Below are 16,095 nucleotides of genomic sequence, written 5' to 3' on the forward strand. Positions count from 1 at the left end.
GGTACCTGATTGGTTTCCTAATTGAGGAAAGAGTTGAGGTAGGAACAAGTCAGTGGGAAAGAACATGAATTCCCTGAGTGCGCAGCTCTGCTAGGCACTGAGGACCTGGGATGGAGACAGTGGCCATGGAGGCCCCCTGCCCTCCAGGCGTCCAATCACCATGGGGGCAGGGAGATGGGTCTTTGATTACAGAGCCTTAGACTAAGGCACAAAGGCTTCATCCAGGGGGAGTCTGAGGCCTGTTTGAGTCGGGGTGAGGATGAAGGATGATGGATCTTTGCAGCAAAGGGTTGGATTTTAAAGACCATTGATATACCCTTTTCTGAGGAACTGGAGGTTCTCTGTCATTCTTTGGTTCCACTTGGCTGGGCCAGGGGTCCAGACTGGTGACAAGGTCCTTCAGTTTCTAGAAAGGCTTTGTTTCTGGAGCAGGTGAGAGTCAGTTCCTATCTAGAATCTGGAAGGAGACCTTTGGGACTCCATGCAGGAAAAACCAAGCCCAGCCCAGTGGCCCAGCCTGGGGAAGCCCTGTGGATGCCTGGTCTCTCCTCAGACCATACACCGGAGGACTCTCATCTCCCCATTTCTCCTTGAGCTTTCCAGCCTCACCAGGCAGGCACCCTTAGCTCCCCACCCCCATGCAGCAACCTGGTGCGTCAGTCTCCTCTGTCTGTGCAGATGGTGTGATTAATGCTGAAGTGCCAATGCAGGATCCCTTTAAGGCAAACCTACTTCCAAGAAGGATGCCTTCTTTGCTATCTAGCTGGGACTGGTTCTCTCTTCCCTTACTCTATAGCACATGACCTTCCTGTTGGTAGAGTCATGGACTTATCTGTGTAGTTGTGGATCCAAATCATCCATTCTGGAATCCATCCATCCATCTGTCCATCCATCCATCATCCATCCATCCAGTCAGCCATAGATCCATCCATTCATCCACCTATTCATCCATCCATCCACCTATCTATCCATCCATCCATCCATTCACCCACCCATTTATCCATCCATCCCTCTGTCATCTATCTGTCCATTTGCCTATCTGTCCATTTGCCTATCCATCCATGTATCCAGCTATCCAACCAGTCAGCCATAGATTCATCCATCCATTCATCCATCCATATATCCATCCATCCATCCACTTATTGACCCATCCATCCATCCATTCATCATCCATCCATCCAGTCAGCCATGATCCATCCATTCATCCACCCATCCATCCATCCATCCATCCATCCATCCACCCAACAAACATTCACTGAACACCTACTATATTTCTGACATTCTCATTAGTGAACCAGGATGTGATGTGGTTCTTGCTCTCCAGGTCCTAGAGTCTAATAAGGGAAAGAGTCATTATGCTGCTAATTGAAAATTAAAATTTAATATAACTGCGATAAATGCTAAGCAAGTGAAGTGCCTGCACCCAGGAGACTGACGAAGGAAGTTTGTTCCTCTTTCCTGCTTGGTGGCGGCAGCCACCTGTGCCTCTAGCAGTGAGAACAGCACCAACAGGCACTAGATTTGACATTGTATTTAATTTTAATTGATCAAAATAAAAACTCAAGCAGTACACATGTTTTTGTTACTGTTGGTTCAACACAGCCTCATTGTTTGGGAAGGGCTGGTTTTCACTTTGTAGGAAATGCAAAGACAAAAGGAGAAGGCACATTAAATACCACAATATGGCTGGCATGGTGAAATATATCTGGATGTTAGATTAAAGGTTATAGTCATTAAAATTAATTTCACCTGTTTCCTTTCCTTTTCATTTTTTTACATATGGATTTTAGAAAATCTCAAGCTCTGTATGTGGCTCCCACAATATTTCTGTGGACAGAGTTGAGTGAAAACAGAACATAGTGGAGAAATTAACCAGAGAATGGAGAGGGGAATGGCTTGGGAAAGTGTATTTCTTAGGATGAAACACATTTGCTAAACTCTTATTTTCTGCTTAAGGCTCCAGCCTTTCTCTGTGTAAAAATCAAGCGGTGCTAGGCATGTATCACCAGTCCCTCCCTAAGGGCGTAGAAATAGGCTCAGGAAGGTTCTATGCAGGTGCTGGCCCTTTGTTGACCAGATCAACTTTCCAGGTTACCCAGTTGCACTGTTTGTGTGTGTGTGTGTGTGTGTGTGTGTGTGTGTGTGTGTGTATACACGCACACACACATGCATGCACACACACATATATACAACAGTACCAGGGCTTGTATTCAGGGCCTGAGCTCTATCTCTGTCCTTTTTGCTCAAGGCTGGCACTCTACCACTTGAACCACAGTTCCACTTCCAGCTGTTTTGGTGGTTAATTGTAGATACAAGTCCTTGATCTTCAGATCTCAGCCTCTTGAGTAGCTATGATTACAGGCAGTGCCACTGGCACCTAGCTCTCCAATTCCTTTCTCTTGCTCAGTGGGGTACAAAGACAGACCAGTAACTCCATGTAGAAAGAGGTGCCAGCCTCCTCTCTGTGAAGGCACCCAGACCTTTTGGGGATGGCTTGCTTGGTTGGGTGGAGTAGGGGGCAGCAGTAGGCAGCAATAGGCATCCGTAACAAGCTCCCCCCTCCCCCCACTGGCAACTCCACTGGGTCTTTTCTCCCACATTAGTGGAAGGGGGCCTTGAGGGGGCGGAGACCCCCGGCTATTCTGAAGTTCCTAATGTGTGCACAGAGTGTGCCACCACTGCCCACAGCCAGGAAACAAAGGCAGCATCTTCAAGACAGATCTTTTCCATAGGAGGAACCGGACAAAGGCCTGTTTGTCAGTGTGTCTGTCTGTCACAATGGACGGCGAGAAAGCTGGCTGGAGTGTGATGAGGAGTAGAGAGAGATTGGGGGTGAGGGAAGCTTACTTTCCTAGGCTGGTCAGGAACCGACTAGTTGGAGCCTGACAGACAATTCTGGGCAATAGAATAGGTCCATGGGGGAAACTAGATCTATTATGAAACTAGATTTATTATGTCACGGGACATAATAAATTATATAGGTCTCTTGGCATTCACACACAGTGAGACCAAAGGAGGATACTTTTAGGAGAACACAAAGGCACAATGCCTATGTGCATCTGATCATACAAAATAATATTTATCAAAATGGAACTCCAGGAAATGGAAACAAGAGGTTTTTGTCTTTGTTGCTGTTTTTCTTTTATTTTCTTTGTGTCCTGTTTGTTCCTTTATATGTCTTTGGGAAGGTAATAGGGGACACAGAAATGGAGGGGTACAGGGTGAACAAATGCAGTAGTGGTACTTCCTGGACACTATGTTGAAAATGAACTATACAACTGTGGGTGGAAAGGGGAGGGAAAAACTGAGAGACAGCGAAGGGAAGGGGTGATATTGTACAAAAGGAAATGTCCTCTTTACCTGACTCACGTAACTGTAGCCCCTCTGTAGAGCACCCTCATAGTAACAAACAAAAAACAAAACTAAAAAGACAAAAAGGCCCAAGGGACATTCTTGGCCCCTAGTTAGGTAGAGGGACAGCGAGAGGTTTCAACCCCCAACCTCTGTCTTTGTTGCCTTTGGTCTTATTTGTGAATGTGCTTATCCAGGGCCACCCCAACCAGCCACCCTGGGACCCTGGGCTGGGACTGGACAGCCTCAGGGGAGGGGGACCCAAGACTCATTGCAGCCGAGGCAGCTCCGCAGCATGAAGCTCCAGGCAGAACTCAGTCCCTCCATGGAGCACAGAGAGCATTACACCGGCCAGAGGCTGCAGCTCAGCCCCAGCTGTGGGCCAGCAGAGTGTGGATGGAGATCTTGGCCACAGAGACCACTTCCATTCTGGTGGCTCACATTTTGGGGGCAGAAACCCACACAAGACATCCCAGGCTCATGCACAGCTATGTCCACGGGCTCAGATCGGGGATGTGGGGCACCTCTCCCAAGCGCTGCCACCCCCAGGCAGGGCCTAGACCCCTTCTTGCCCGCCCTTCTGCTGGGACTCACAGGTGAGTTCTGAATACTGCTCAAGGATACCCTCAGAACAGGTAAGAAGGGGCCTCCAAAATGACCAGCTCCCCACCCCCACCATCTTGTGGCCCAGGGTGAGGAGACTGAGGCTTGGAAGCCCTGCCCGGGCTGTTTCCTGTGCCTCAGTGCTGTTTTACATTTTCCCCTCAGTGTGGACCTTGTGGGCCAAGGGAGGTAGAGGGAACTTGGGGGTCCGAGGAGGGACATGGGATATCGGGGAAGGGGCTGCGGGGAGGCCAGGCGGCAAGAGCGGACATGTTTCCTAGGTTCCAGCTCTGGGCCGAGAGTGTGAGATCTGAGTTGAAAGAGGGTGTGAAGGCAGGAAGCTCTTCTGGAAATTGAGGCCAATACCAGCAGTCTCCTATGACTCCTGTGGGGAAAATAAGAACCTTTGTGTGTGCATGTGCACGTGTGCCAGTCATGGGACTTGAACTCAGGGCCTGGGTGCTGAGCTTTCTGGGCTCAAGGCTAGTGTTCTACCACTTGAGCCCCAGTTCCACTTCCGGCTTTTTGGTAGTTAATTGGAGATAAGCGTCTTCTGGACTTTCTCATCCAGGGGGGCTTTGAACCACAGACTTCCAGGTTTTTTGGTAGTTTAGTAGAGCTAAGAGTTTCATAGACTTTTCCTGCCAGGGCTGGTTTCCAACCATGATCCTCAGATCCCAGCCTCCTGAGTCACTAGGATTACACACATGAGCCACTGGTGAATTGCTAGGATTACACACATGAGCCACTGGTGCCTGGCTTCATGATGCTTCTGGATTTTGAAGTCTTCATACACTTACACCCCAAAACAGAGAGCATGATTCCTTACCTTCCCATCCCAACTCAATCCATCTTCTGACTGTGTGCTCCCCAAGGCTGGAGCCACATACAGCATAGTAGGCCCACAGGGCCTCCTCTTGCAGATTGCTGTACGTTGGACCGTGACTCAGTGGGCACGCAGTCGCCATGTCTCTCTTTTGCAGCCGGGCAGCCTTTCATCTCTCTCAGGGGCCCCACTGAAAGAACAAGCCCTGGAACGTCAGCCCCTTTCAACTGCACCACTGGCCCCTTCAGCTCCAAGGACTTCAACGTCACTTGACCAAAGAATAACAATGAGTGGCCCGCAGTGGACCAGCACCAGCTGCTCCAAGATGGTGCTCACTCTATCCCCAGCAAGGCCTGGGTGGACCTGACCCCACACAATGTTTTGTCCCAGGTCACCTGTGAAGTCACCCACAGGGACCTCAACAAGCCCCTGAAAGCTACCATGAATCTCTCTCAAGTGCTCCAAGAGGTGTGTGTGTGTGTGTGTGTGTGTGTCTGTCTGTCTGTCTGTCTGTCTGTCGTTTGTGGGGTGGGCATGGCCAGGTTGGATTTCAATCCCAAACCCTTAGGTTTACCTAAGGGGGGAACTGAAATTCCTCAGCAACACCTCTGAGCACTGTACATATAGACTTTAAGAATCATAGGTCCCAGAGGCTGGCTGCCTGTGTCATTTTACAAGTTGAATGGCTCTGAGCACATAAATATTTTCTGCCTTGGTTTCCTACTGGGGGTGGGGGGGGGATGGGAATAAAATGTACACTTCTGTTGAAGATGAGTTTTCCTTATAAAGGTCCTAGAGGGGTGCATAGTAGGTGCTTTATAGATGCCCCATCTTCTTGTTCTTACCTGGTTGCAGCCTCCTGTTCCAAATGTCTTCCTTCTTTGATATTGTTGCTATTGTGATTGCTTTTAGGTGTGTTTGTTTTTGTTGTTTTTTGGGTGCTGGTACTTGGGCTTGTACTCAAGAACTGGGCACTGTTCCTTTGGGTTTGGGTTTTTTTTTCTTCTCAAGTCTGGCTCTCTACTACTTGAGACACAGCTTCACTTCCAGCTTTTTTGGTGTTTAATTGGAGATAAGAGTCTCACAGACTTTCCTGCCCAGGGTGGCTGTGAACTGTGATCCTCAGTTCTCAGCCTTCTGAGTAGCTATGATTAAGTCATGAGTCATTGAGGCCCAATAGGTAATTCTTGTTACTCTGATATTTCAAAAAACAAATCACAAAAAACCAAAACCTACATACCTCTATCCATATTGAATGAATATCAACATTGAGCCCTACTTGCCTTATTTGAGCATGTCAGAGAGAGAGAAAAAACGTTTGCTTAAAAAAGAGTGAGAGATGTTAAGACAGGTCTCTAGGACAGAGAAGCCCCAGGGTGATGCTAATTTTACCAGCTCTTACTTTTTATTCCTCTGCTCAGTTATTCCTTCTTTGAAAATCACATCCTCTGGGGTCTGTATCCACGCGAGCCTGACCTGTGACATGAGCTCCTTCTACTCACCTCACCTGGCTGAAGAACACACACAATGTAGACTCTTCCCAGGCCAGAAGAAACCCAGATGAAACATTTTCTCTGGAGCACACAGTGCAGGATGAGGTCACAGAGAAGTGAGTTTGTGTGCTGGGTGATTCAGGATGACCAGAACTCTGTAAAATCCAACATCACCCTGAAAGGACCAGCTAAGGAGAAAGATGGGCTTCTTTGTCTCTTTCCCATTTCTCCCCATTCCCTTCCTCCTCTCTCTCTGGGGGCAGCATTGGCCTGGAGCCCTGGAAGGTAGTTGAAGGCAGGCAGGAAGACCTGGTTCATGAGAAAGTTCCCACACAGCTATTTATACATTCTTTCCCCTCCCCTCAACTAAGAAGGAATGAGTGGGTTTCTCCATCTTCCCATTCCATGCGGTTCTCTGCCTTAAGGCTTGATTGCAAGAAACAGTGGAGATTAAGAACTGCTGTGCCCCCAAACCCTTCTAGGAAAGCCATTAATCAAGACTAGTTCAGCTGGAAGTTTCTGGAAATCAAGGTAATTCAAAAAAAGGTTTGGGGCACTTCTGAAGAGTCAGCTCAGGATCCTGTGTTTACAAGGCAGGTGCTAGACTACTAGAACCATGGCTCCCACCCCCTTTCTTGCCTTGGTTATTTTCAAGGGAAGGTCTCACTTGGTGCTGGGGTTGGGCGGGGCTGTCCCCCAAGGATGACAGGTGCATGCCATTACACCCAGCTACTGGTTGAGATGGAATCTCTAGAACTTTAATACCCCACTGCAGACCTTGAGCCTCCCCCTCAAGTAGCTAAAAAATATGATGATGGTGATGATGATCATAACGATGATGATCATAACTATCCACCTAGGCTTGAGACACTGCCCCTGGCTTAGAATTCTTGACTCCCTTAGTACACCTCCTAGCCCTAATTTTCTCCATCTGTGGCCGCAGATATTTTCTCTCCACCAGGGGGCGCTGTCCGCTGACAGAAGGGCCCAGAGCCTGCCATAATTGGCCTTTAGCTGACTGCGCTAGGAATTCTCAGAGGCCGATGATCCCATTTCTCTTTAAGTTTCTCTGTGTCCTTCTTTTGTTGCTCATTCAAAATGAGAAAAACATCCGCCCAGCAGGATGTACAGGTCTGGGTGAAAAACTCCAATAATGGGAAGCAAGGTACCTTGTGCCTGGATGACTTCACCCCGAGGGTTTTTTCCTCTGTCTTATTTTTTTTTTCTCCACATCTACACACACACACACACACACACACACACACACACACACACACACACACACACAGGGCCTGCAGGGCCTCACTCAGATGGCCCTGGTCTCTTGTTCAGCTTCACGACACCCCAAGGCCCACAGTTGGAAGGGCAATCAGGCCCTTTCCTATTTGCTGTAAATATCCCTCTGCATCAGTGTCTTGCTTACGAGCCCTACTTTGTCAGCGCCCACTCCTTGCCCTGGCTTCTATTTGGTGCACCTATGTAGCACTAACAGTATACCAGGCATCTTTGCCTCGCTGTGATCAGCAGCAGAGGGAGCAAATTCCAGTCTCTGTAGCGCTGGGTTTAGGATCCAGCCATCTGACAGCAAACCAGTGTTTCCTCTACTTCCCTTCTCTCCCATGAGTTTCCAAGTCTCCACCCTAAGGAGCTGACTTCTCATCACACCCATCCACAGCATTGGGCTGCCACAAGCAGCTTTCCCCGTGCCACCAGAATAGGGGCAGGCTCTTAGGGCTGGGTGTGAATGGAATTGTGTCCCACAACAGGCCCCTCACCCTTCCCTTTCCAAGTCTTTGCTCAGCTTTGCACTGACAAGGGCAACATCCTCATGCGGATCTGCCAAGGAGGCTCCCCTGGTCCCCCCCTCCGGCCCCCTCGACACCCTGTGTGGCATCTGGACAGGGGAGCGCAGGGTTGGAGGGCTTAGCCAGGGTTCAGTCTCCACCAGCCAGAGTTAGGCTGAAAGCCAAGCAATCGTTAAGATCACCAGCGAATAGAAATCCAACCTTGGAGAATTAGAAGTTAATGTAGCAGAAAATTCCCCCGACTCCGGGTCAGAGCCCCTGGGTTGCAGTGTCAGTTCTGTTGCTTAGCCAAGGAGGCCCTCAGGTGATGTGGCAACCCTTTCAGAGACTTTTCTGTCTCTGGTCACATTCAAAGTATGATTGGTGGGCTGGAGGTGTGGCTCAGTGGCAGAGTGCCAGCTGCAAGCCAGAAAGCCAAAAGAAGCAAGTCACTGGTGGCTCAAGCCTGTAATCCTAACTACTCAGAAGGCTGAGATCTGACAGTCATGATTTGAAGTCAGACTGGGCTCTTATCTCCAATTAACCAGCAAAAAGCTGGAAGTGGAGGTGTGGCTCATGTGGTATGGCACAAGCCTTGAGCAAGAAAGGAACGTCTGTGAGACTCTTTTCTCCAATAATCTATTCACAAAAAGCCGGAAATAGCGCTGTGGTTCAAGTGGTACAGCACTAGCCTTGAGCAAAAGAAGCTCAGGGACAGAGCCTAAGCCCAGAGTTCAAGTCCCAGGACCAACACACACACACACACCAGCTGACATTTGTGGCACAACTACAGTGCACTTCGAAGAACAACAAGCTCCTCACTTCATTTGGTAACTCTAAGGCAGGAATCTTCCCCTTTCTCAGATGATGAAATTGAGGCTTGGAGAGGCTCAGCCAGAGGAGAGACGGGGAATGTGAATGTGGGCAGAGGGGGTCCCCTGAATCTGTGCTCCTTCCCCTTCCTGGTGAGATGTAAAGGAAAGTCTCCCCTTTTCGGGGACTGAGGCCGGAGCTGAGCAGTGGCCAGGGGCACGACCCTGTGGCTGGGGTACCTCGCTGAAAACCCCTAGCTTTGTCCACTGACTGACTATGGACTTGGCACGTTGACCTAGCCTGTCTGGTTCTCTATTGCGTCAAATGTGGAGTGAGTGCTCCCTTGGGGCTGTGTGGGGAAATGCAGGATGCTGTTTGCTTAGGGGTATTTGCTCTGTGGTGTTGGCCTGTGTATGAACTGGGTCTTGGATCCCCTCTGGTCCCCTCTGCTGGTATCTGTAGCAGCCTTGGAAGGCTGTGGCTTCTCAGCAGGGAGGCTGGGCAGTCATAGGCATCAGGCACCTGCCGGGCTCATGGCAAGCTGTTCTCCAACAGGGAGGATGGACCACGATAGCAACCTGAAAGGCCCTGGACAGCGTACTGAGCCCTGCACAAGCATCCGGCTGAGCTACACATCGTTCATGGCGCACACACACAGCAGGTGATGGTGACCTGGTTCAAAAACAAGCACCAGCTCCCTCAGTCCCACACCAGCATCGTCTCCAGTAGAAACACATTCAACGTGACCAGCAACGTGTCCATCCCACTGCAGGAAGACAACGTGTTCTCCACCATCCTCGGCTCCATGAAACATGAAGCCTCCTGGTCTTCCAGAAGGTCATCAACCTGAGCCAGTACCTCTGAGGTAAGGACCCCCCACCCCCACCCCAGCCCCTCTGGCGGCAGGCTCCTCTGAGCACTATGGGGAAATAATTGACATGGCTTTGTTGTGGCAGGGATTCAGTGATGGTGTACCTGTAGTGACAGTTCACAGGTGGCCATTCTGGGTGCTGGATTTGTACTCTGTACACACATACCCATACCCACAACCCGCCCCCCCACATACATCTCTATAATTTAATTGAGATACTATTAGAAACATTGAAGGGGTTGGTGACCTTCTAAATTTTAGGAGCTGTGATAGTTTTCTGTCATTTCTCTCACCAGGGTGTGGGTCTAATGTTTCTTTATCTGTTTTATTTCTGTTGTTGATTGGCCTGGGCTTGACTCATTCTTGTGAATTGAATGAAACCATAAGCTTTTGCTGGTGATGGTGGTGGTGGTGGTGGTGGTGGTGGTGGTGGTGGTGGTGGTGTGTGTGTGTGTGTGTGTGTGTGTGTGTGTGTGTTGTTTGTTTGTTTTGTGCCAGTCCTAGGGCTTGAACTCAGGGTCTAAGCTTGTTTTTTTCCCCCTCAAGGCTAGAACTCTACCACTTGAACCACAGCTTCACTTCTGGCTTTTTGGTGGTTAGTTGGAGATAACAGTCTCATGAACTTTCCTGTCTCAGCTAGCTTTGAACAGTGATCCTCAGATCTCAGCCTCCTGAGTAGCTGGGATTGCAGGTGTGAGTCGTTGGTGCCCAGCTGCCTCTGCTATCTTTGGCTGTCAAGAAAACTCATTTTCCTATCTGCCTTACCTGGGTATTTATTACATAATTTCCTGGAGCTGGAACAATGTGCGGGGAAATCAGAGCTATGCACAGCACAGACATTCATGAATGGACCGCTGCAGTAGAATGATGCTCCTCTGAACTTCGCCCGGCCCAGCGCAGCGTGGCACAGGGTGTCTCGGTTGATTGGTGCTGAAACTGAGCCAGATCACAGGGCTCTGGGGCTGGGGCCTGAGGGGTGGCAGTGAGGAAGCAAGGGGAATGGCCAGGGCAGGGTGAGTTACTGGGCTAGGAGATGGCTGCTCTGGGCAATGGTGGAGACTGTGCCTCAGGGCGTGGGAGACCAACCTGCCCAGGTGGCTCTTCTTGCCTATAGAGAAATCACTGGCAGAGAGGCGGGAGGGATTCTGGGAGACTGAGGTGGAAGGCTGTACGTGTGGCTGGGGAAGATGGACTTGGAGCCTGGGAACCCCCTGCTGGGAGGTCAGCCCCCTGCTGGGAGGTCAGCCCGGCCTCAGCCTCCATGGAAGAGAGGCCCCTCATATCATGCTCCGCTGAGAATCCACACCCATGACTGAGTGGCTTTTGAAAAAAAAATCAGATTAAAAAAATGGAGGCACATGATATTGGGGTTGCTGCTGGCTAATAGACAAAGCCTTTTGAGTAGTTAAAAAGAATGAGTAGTTAAAAAGAAGAGGAGGAGGAGGAGGAGGAGGAGGAGAAGGAAATGATCTCCAATGCTAAGGAAACTGGGGACACTGGTTTGTTTAAGGAGTCCCCTATAAAAACAGATTCACCCTCATTTCAGCTAGCTTCTGCATGTTACCCTTCCACAATTGTGCTGTGGATGTGAAAGGTGAAGTATTGATAGGGTCACAGGCACAGTTTGGGGTGAGAAGTGGGGTCAGTTTCTTTCTACTCTAAGCATGCAGTCCCTCTGAAGAATTGGTGTAGGTAGCTGCAATCATAGAATAGAATAAAAAAGCAAATTAAATAAAACCATGTCATGATTTAAAAGGGTTTCAGCCAGTTCCTTCTTAAAACATTGTATGAAAATAAGGCCTGATTTTGTGTAGGTTCAGTTTTGGTCAGAGTGTGTGTGTGTGTGTGTGTGTGTGTGTGTGTGTGTGTGTGTGTGTGTGTGTGTGTGTGTGTGTGTGTGTGTGTGTGTGTGTGTGTGTTTGGTGCTGGTCCTAGGGTCTTCGTGATATATCTGAGCTTTTTTGCTCAAGGCTAGTACTCTACCACTTTGAGCCGCAGCTCTACTTCTTTTCTTTTTATATTTTATTTTCTTGTAAAGATGCTGTACAGAGGGGTTACAGTTACACGAGTAAGGTAATGAGAACATTTCTTGTAGAGAATCATTACTCCCACTTCAGCTCTACTTCTTGTTTTGTTTTTGTTTTCTGATGGTTAATTGGAGATAAGAGTCTCATGAACTTTCCTGCCCCACCTGGCTTGGAACTGTGATCCTCAGATCTCCCCCTCCTGAGTAGCCAGGATTACAGGATTACAGGTGTGAGCCACCAGCTCACTTTCCTTTTCTTTTTTCCTTTTTCTTTTTGTCAGTCATGGGGCTTGAACTCTGGGCCTGGGTGCTGTCCCTGATCTCTTCAGCTCAAGGCTGGCACTCTACCTTTGAGCCACAGCGTCACTTTCGGTTTTCTGGTGGTAACTTGAAGATAAAAGTCTCATGGACTTTCCTGCCCAGGCTAGCTTTGAACCACAATCCTCAGATCTCAGCCTCCTGAATAGCTAGGATTATAGGCATGAGCCACCGGCATCTGGTTTTATTTTTTCTTCAGTATTAGTATTGAACTCAGGGCCTCAAGAACTCTACTCTTTGAGAACCACATCCTCATTCCTTTTACTGTGTTTTTCAGGTAGGGTCTCATGTTTTTGCCCAGGCTGGACTCAGATCATGATCTTTCTATACCTGCCTCTCAAGTTGCTGGGATTATGATCATATATACCAAGCCCAGCTATTGTAGAGGTTCCTTCTAACTGCGGCTTTTCTCCTTTCCTTTTCTCTTCACACTATCTTTCTGTGTTTATGTACTGGCTCTTGTGAAGATAAAATATGAAAATGCATGCAGGCTGCCCTGAACACTGCTGTGCACACACAGAAGTTTCCATCATCTGCTGTGTCTAGCTGCTGGTGAGAGTTGATGCTGCACTGGACTTAGTACTTCCCCAGGTTTGCTTGGTTGATGGCACCACCCCCAGGCACCACCCAGCACCACCCGCCAGGCCCCCAGTGTCCTGGTCCTCCCTCCTCAGGTCTTGCCCTTTGCTTGGTGAGAGCCCCTGTGTGGGCAGGAGAGAAGGATCACAGACAGCAAGCTTCTGGGCTGGCATCTTGCCTTGGTTGTTCACCCCTGGGGCAGCAGCACCGAGAGCATTCTGCAGGGCTGGGAGGGCTGAGAATAAGGAAGGACTATTTGGGAGTCAGAGGCCCTCAGTTCGTTCCACTTGCTCAATTAAAGGGCTTACATTCTCTATCCTAGACCAAGGGCTGAAATCTGCTGTGACCCGAGAGAGCTGATTTGACTTTAGAGAATGTCATCATTTCAGTGTCAGAAACAACAAATGTAGTCATAAGGTCTTGTTGGCTATAGGGTCATTTACTTCCTTCTTTCTGTCTATCCACTCACCCATCCACCTACCCATCCACTATTTTTCCATACATCCATTCACTCATCCACTCATCATCCATCCACCATCCATCCGTCCATCCATCTATCCATCCATTCACTTAACCACAGTCATACATCCCCCCACCAACTCACCATCCATCATCCATCCATCCACTCCTCTACTCACTCATCCATCCACCCATCCACCATCCATCCCTCTGTCACCCATCCATCCACTAACCACTCATTCGTCCATCTACCCACCCACCATTCATTCATCCATACATTCACTCATCTACTCACTCATCCGTCCATCTACCCATTTACCTACCCACTCACTTACCCACCATCTATCCATCTAGCCACTTGATCATCCATCCATCCACCCACCCATTCATCCACCCACCCACTCCCCATCCATTCATCTACCCACCCTGCCATTCATCTATCCATCCACCTACTTACCATCCATCCATTTACTTATCCATCTACCCATCCACCCATCCACTTACCCATCCATTCAAATATGAATTCTTTATGCATGCACACTCTCCTTTATCACAACATTTTTTTATTATTCGCCTGTTAACCAAGACCTAAATCTCCTAGGTGGAATGCTGGGCTGATCCATGGGCAAATAACCTAGTCCTCTAGGAACTCCCAGGGGATTTTGCACCGTAATCATCTGCTTTCTCTGGGCTCTGCCAGTTCCCCCTACAGTGACAGTGTCCCAGTCATCCACTCCTCTGGCTTGGTGGCAGTTACCTGCCATGTGCAGAGGTTCTACCCACAGGATGTGCGTCTTACCTGGCTGGTGAACTGCCAGGTGGTCAAGGATACCACGCTGCCTGAGCCCATGCAGAATCAAGATGGCTTCTGTGCCCTGGAAAGTGTGTACTGGACGAATACAAAGATGCAGAGGTCTGGGCACATATTCACCTGTGTGGTGGAGCATGACGCACAGCCTCCCCTCGGGGCCAGCCTCATACTGTATGCAGCACCCACCACCTACAAACACACAAGGAGCCCAGGTGAGTTTGGGCAGTGGGGCTTACCTCCATCTCCTGAGTGGATTTGGTGGAGGCGAGAGGGAGGCTGATGGTCTCCAAGGTCAGCTCCAGCCCACCAGCCAATGGGAGTGCTTGAATAATGGGCATGGAACCCAGCCAGTGACTTTCTCCAGTCGAGGCATTCTGAAAGATTCTTTCATATCTGTGCAAAGAGTGGTTCACAGCTCAATCTCCTCAAAAATGCCCTAAAAAGAGCCGAGTAATCCTAGCTACTCAGGAGGTTGAGATCTGAGGATCATAGTTTAAAGCCAGCCCAGGCAGGAAAATCCAAGAACACTGGAAGTGGAGCTGTGGTTCAAAGTGATGGAGAGATAGCCTTGAGGAAGAGTGTAAGAACAGCATCCAGTCACTGAGTTCAAGCCTCACAACCAACAGAATAAATGAATGAATGCATGCATACATACATATATCAATCACCCTAAAGAGACTTCGGCTTGGTGCTCATCACTGTGGAGGCAGAGGTGATTGTCAGCAATCAGTTGTCAGATGGGTTTAGCAGGGAGCGAGCAAGCTTGCCTGCATGTTGTTCTGCAAGGCTGCACCTACAGGGGCAGGACGTCTGCTCTGATCACAGAACAGGCTCTTTTTGTTCGTGGCCCTGGATTTGAATTCTAGCAGGCATTCCCCCACTTGAGCTATGCCTCCTGCCCTATCCCCACCCCCTTTTTAGTTATTTTTCTAATAAAGGTTGGTGTTATTTGTTTGGGTTCATCCGTGACTGTGACTGCCACCTTCATAACTGGGGTTACAGGAGCATGCCACTATGCTTATCTTATTGGTTGAGAAGTGGGATCTTGATAACTTTTTGTCCAGGCTGGCCTCAAACCATAAACCTCCTGATCTCTGCCTCCCAAGTAGTTGAGATTATGGATGTGAGCCACCATACCCAACTTTCCACCCAACATTCTTACACAGATATATAACGTCTCCAGGCTCTATTTTGTTCCTCTGTAGATAGGGTGTAAGGACAGTTACTGATTTGCAGAGTCCTTGTGAGGATTAAGTGAACTAATATACCTGTACTCCATATACAGTCAAAATGTATGTTGACAACACTGTCATTTGAGTGTAGGTAAACTTGAACTTTTAGTTTCCAGTAAACTGAGGCAACAGTCAGTGATCTCTCAGAGACTCAGTTTACTCACTTATATGATATTTTTGTAAATGGCACATTTAGAGATCCTAGCACAGATCATGTTAAATGACCACAAGGCTGTAAGGACTGGCATTGGCGAAATTCAGATTTATGCCTTAAAGCTAAGCACCTAATTGTTGGCTTACAGATATTCAAATAAGCATGTGTTGGGAGAGGTTCAAGGTGAGATTTCTGCTTTTTTTTCCCTCCCCAGTACTCGGCTTAGAAGTCAAAGCCTTGTGCTTGTCATTCTATCACTGGATCCATGCCTCTAGCTCTATTGGGATTTGGGTAAGGTTCTTGAGATTATTTTGCCGGGGTTGGCTTTGGACTGTCATCCTACCTATGTCTCACATGTAACTGAGATTACAGACATGTGCTGCCATGCCCAGCTTCTTTGTTGAGACAAGGTCTTAGCTTTTTTCCTGGGCTAGCTTTGAACTGTGATTCTATTGATCTCTGCCTCCTGAGCAGCTAGCATTTACAGCTAGGAGCCACCGTGCCAGTCCCAAAGTTATCTCTTATTTAGGAGGGAAAAGTGTACAGAAAAGAGCTCAGAGCTGGAATCAGAGTTAGATCTGGCTCATTGGCTCTGAACATTCCTGGCTCTCCATCCCAGATGGACATCTAACCTCAAAGAGCTAATCTGAAGGGCTTTCTGTTCTGTGGCTTTTAGATTCAGAGATGTCTGCCCATATTTTTGTGGCTTTGCTCCTGGGTGCTACTGCTGGTGAGTCTCATCATAGCCTATATCTACAGGTGGTGGACTCTGTGA

At 48.7% G+C, this 16,095-nt stretch overlaps 1 pseudogene; it reads left to right on the forward strand.

Annotated features, from left to right (window-relative positions):
• Positions 1-16,095, forward strand: part of LOC122120391 — a 29,442-nt pseudogene extending 13,347 nt beyond the window's left edge.

Source organism: Dipodomys spectabilis, unplaced genomic scaffold (genome assembly GCF_019054845.1).
Source record: "Dipodomys spectabilis isolate Male_0828 unplaced genomic scaffold, ASM1905484v1 ptg000175l, whole genome shotgun sequence".
NCBI lineage: Eukaryota > Metazoa > Chordata > Mammalia > Rodentia > Heteromyidae > Dipodomys > Dipodomys spectabilis.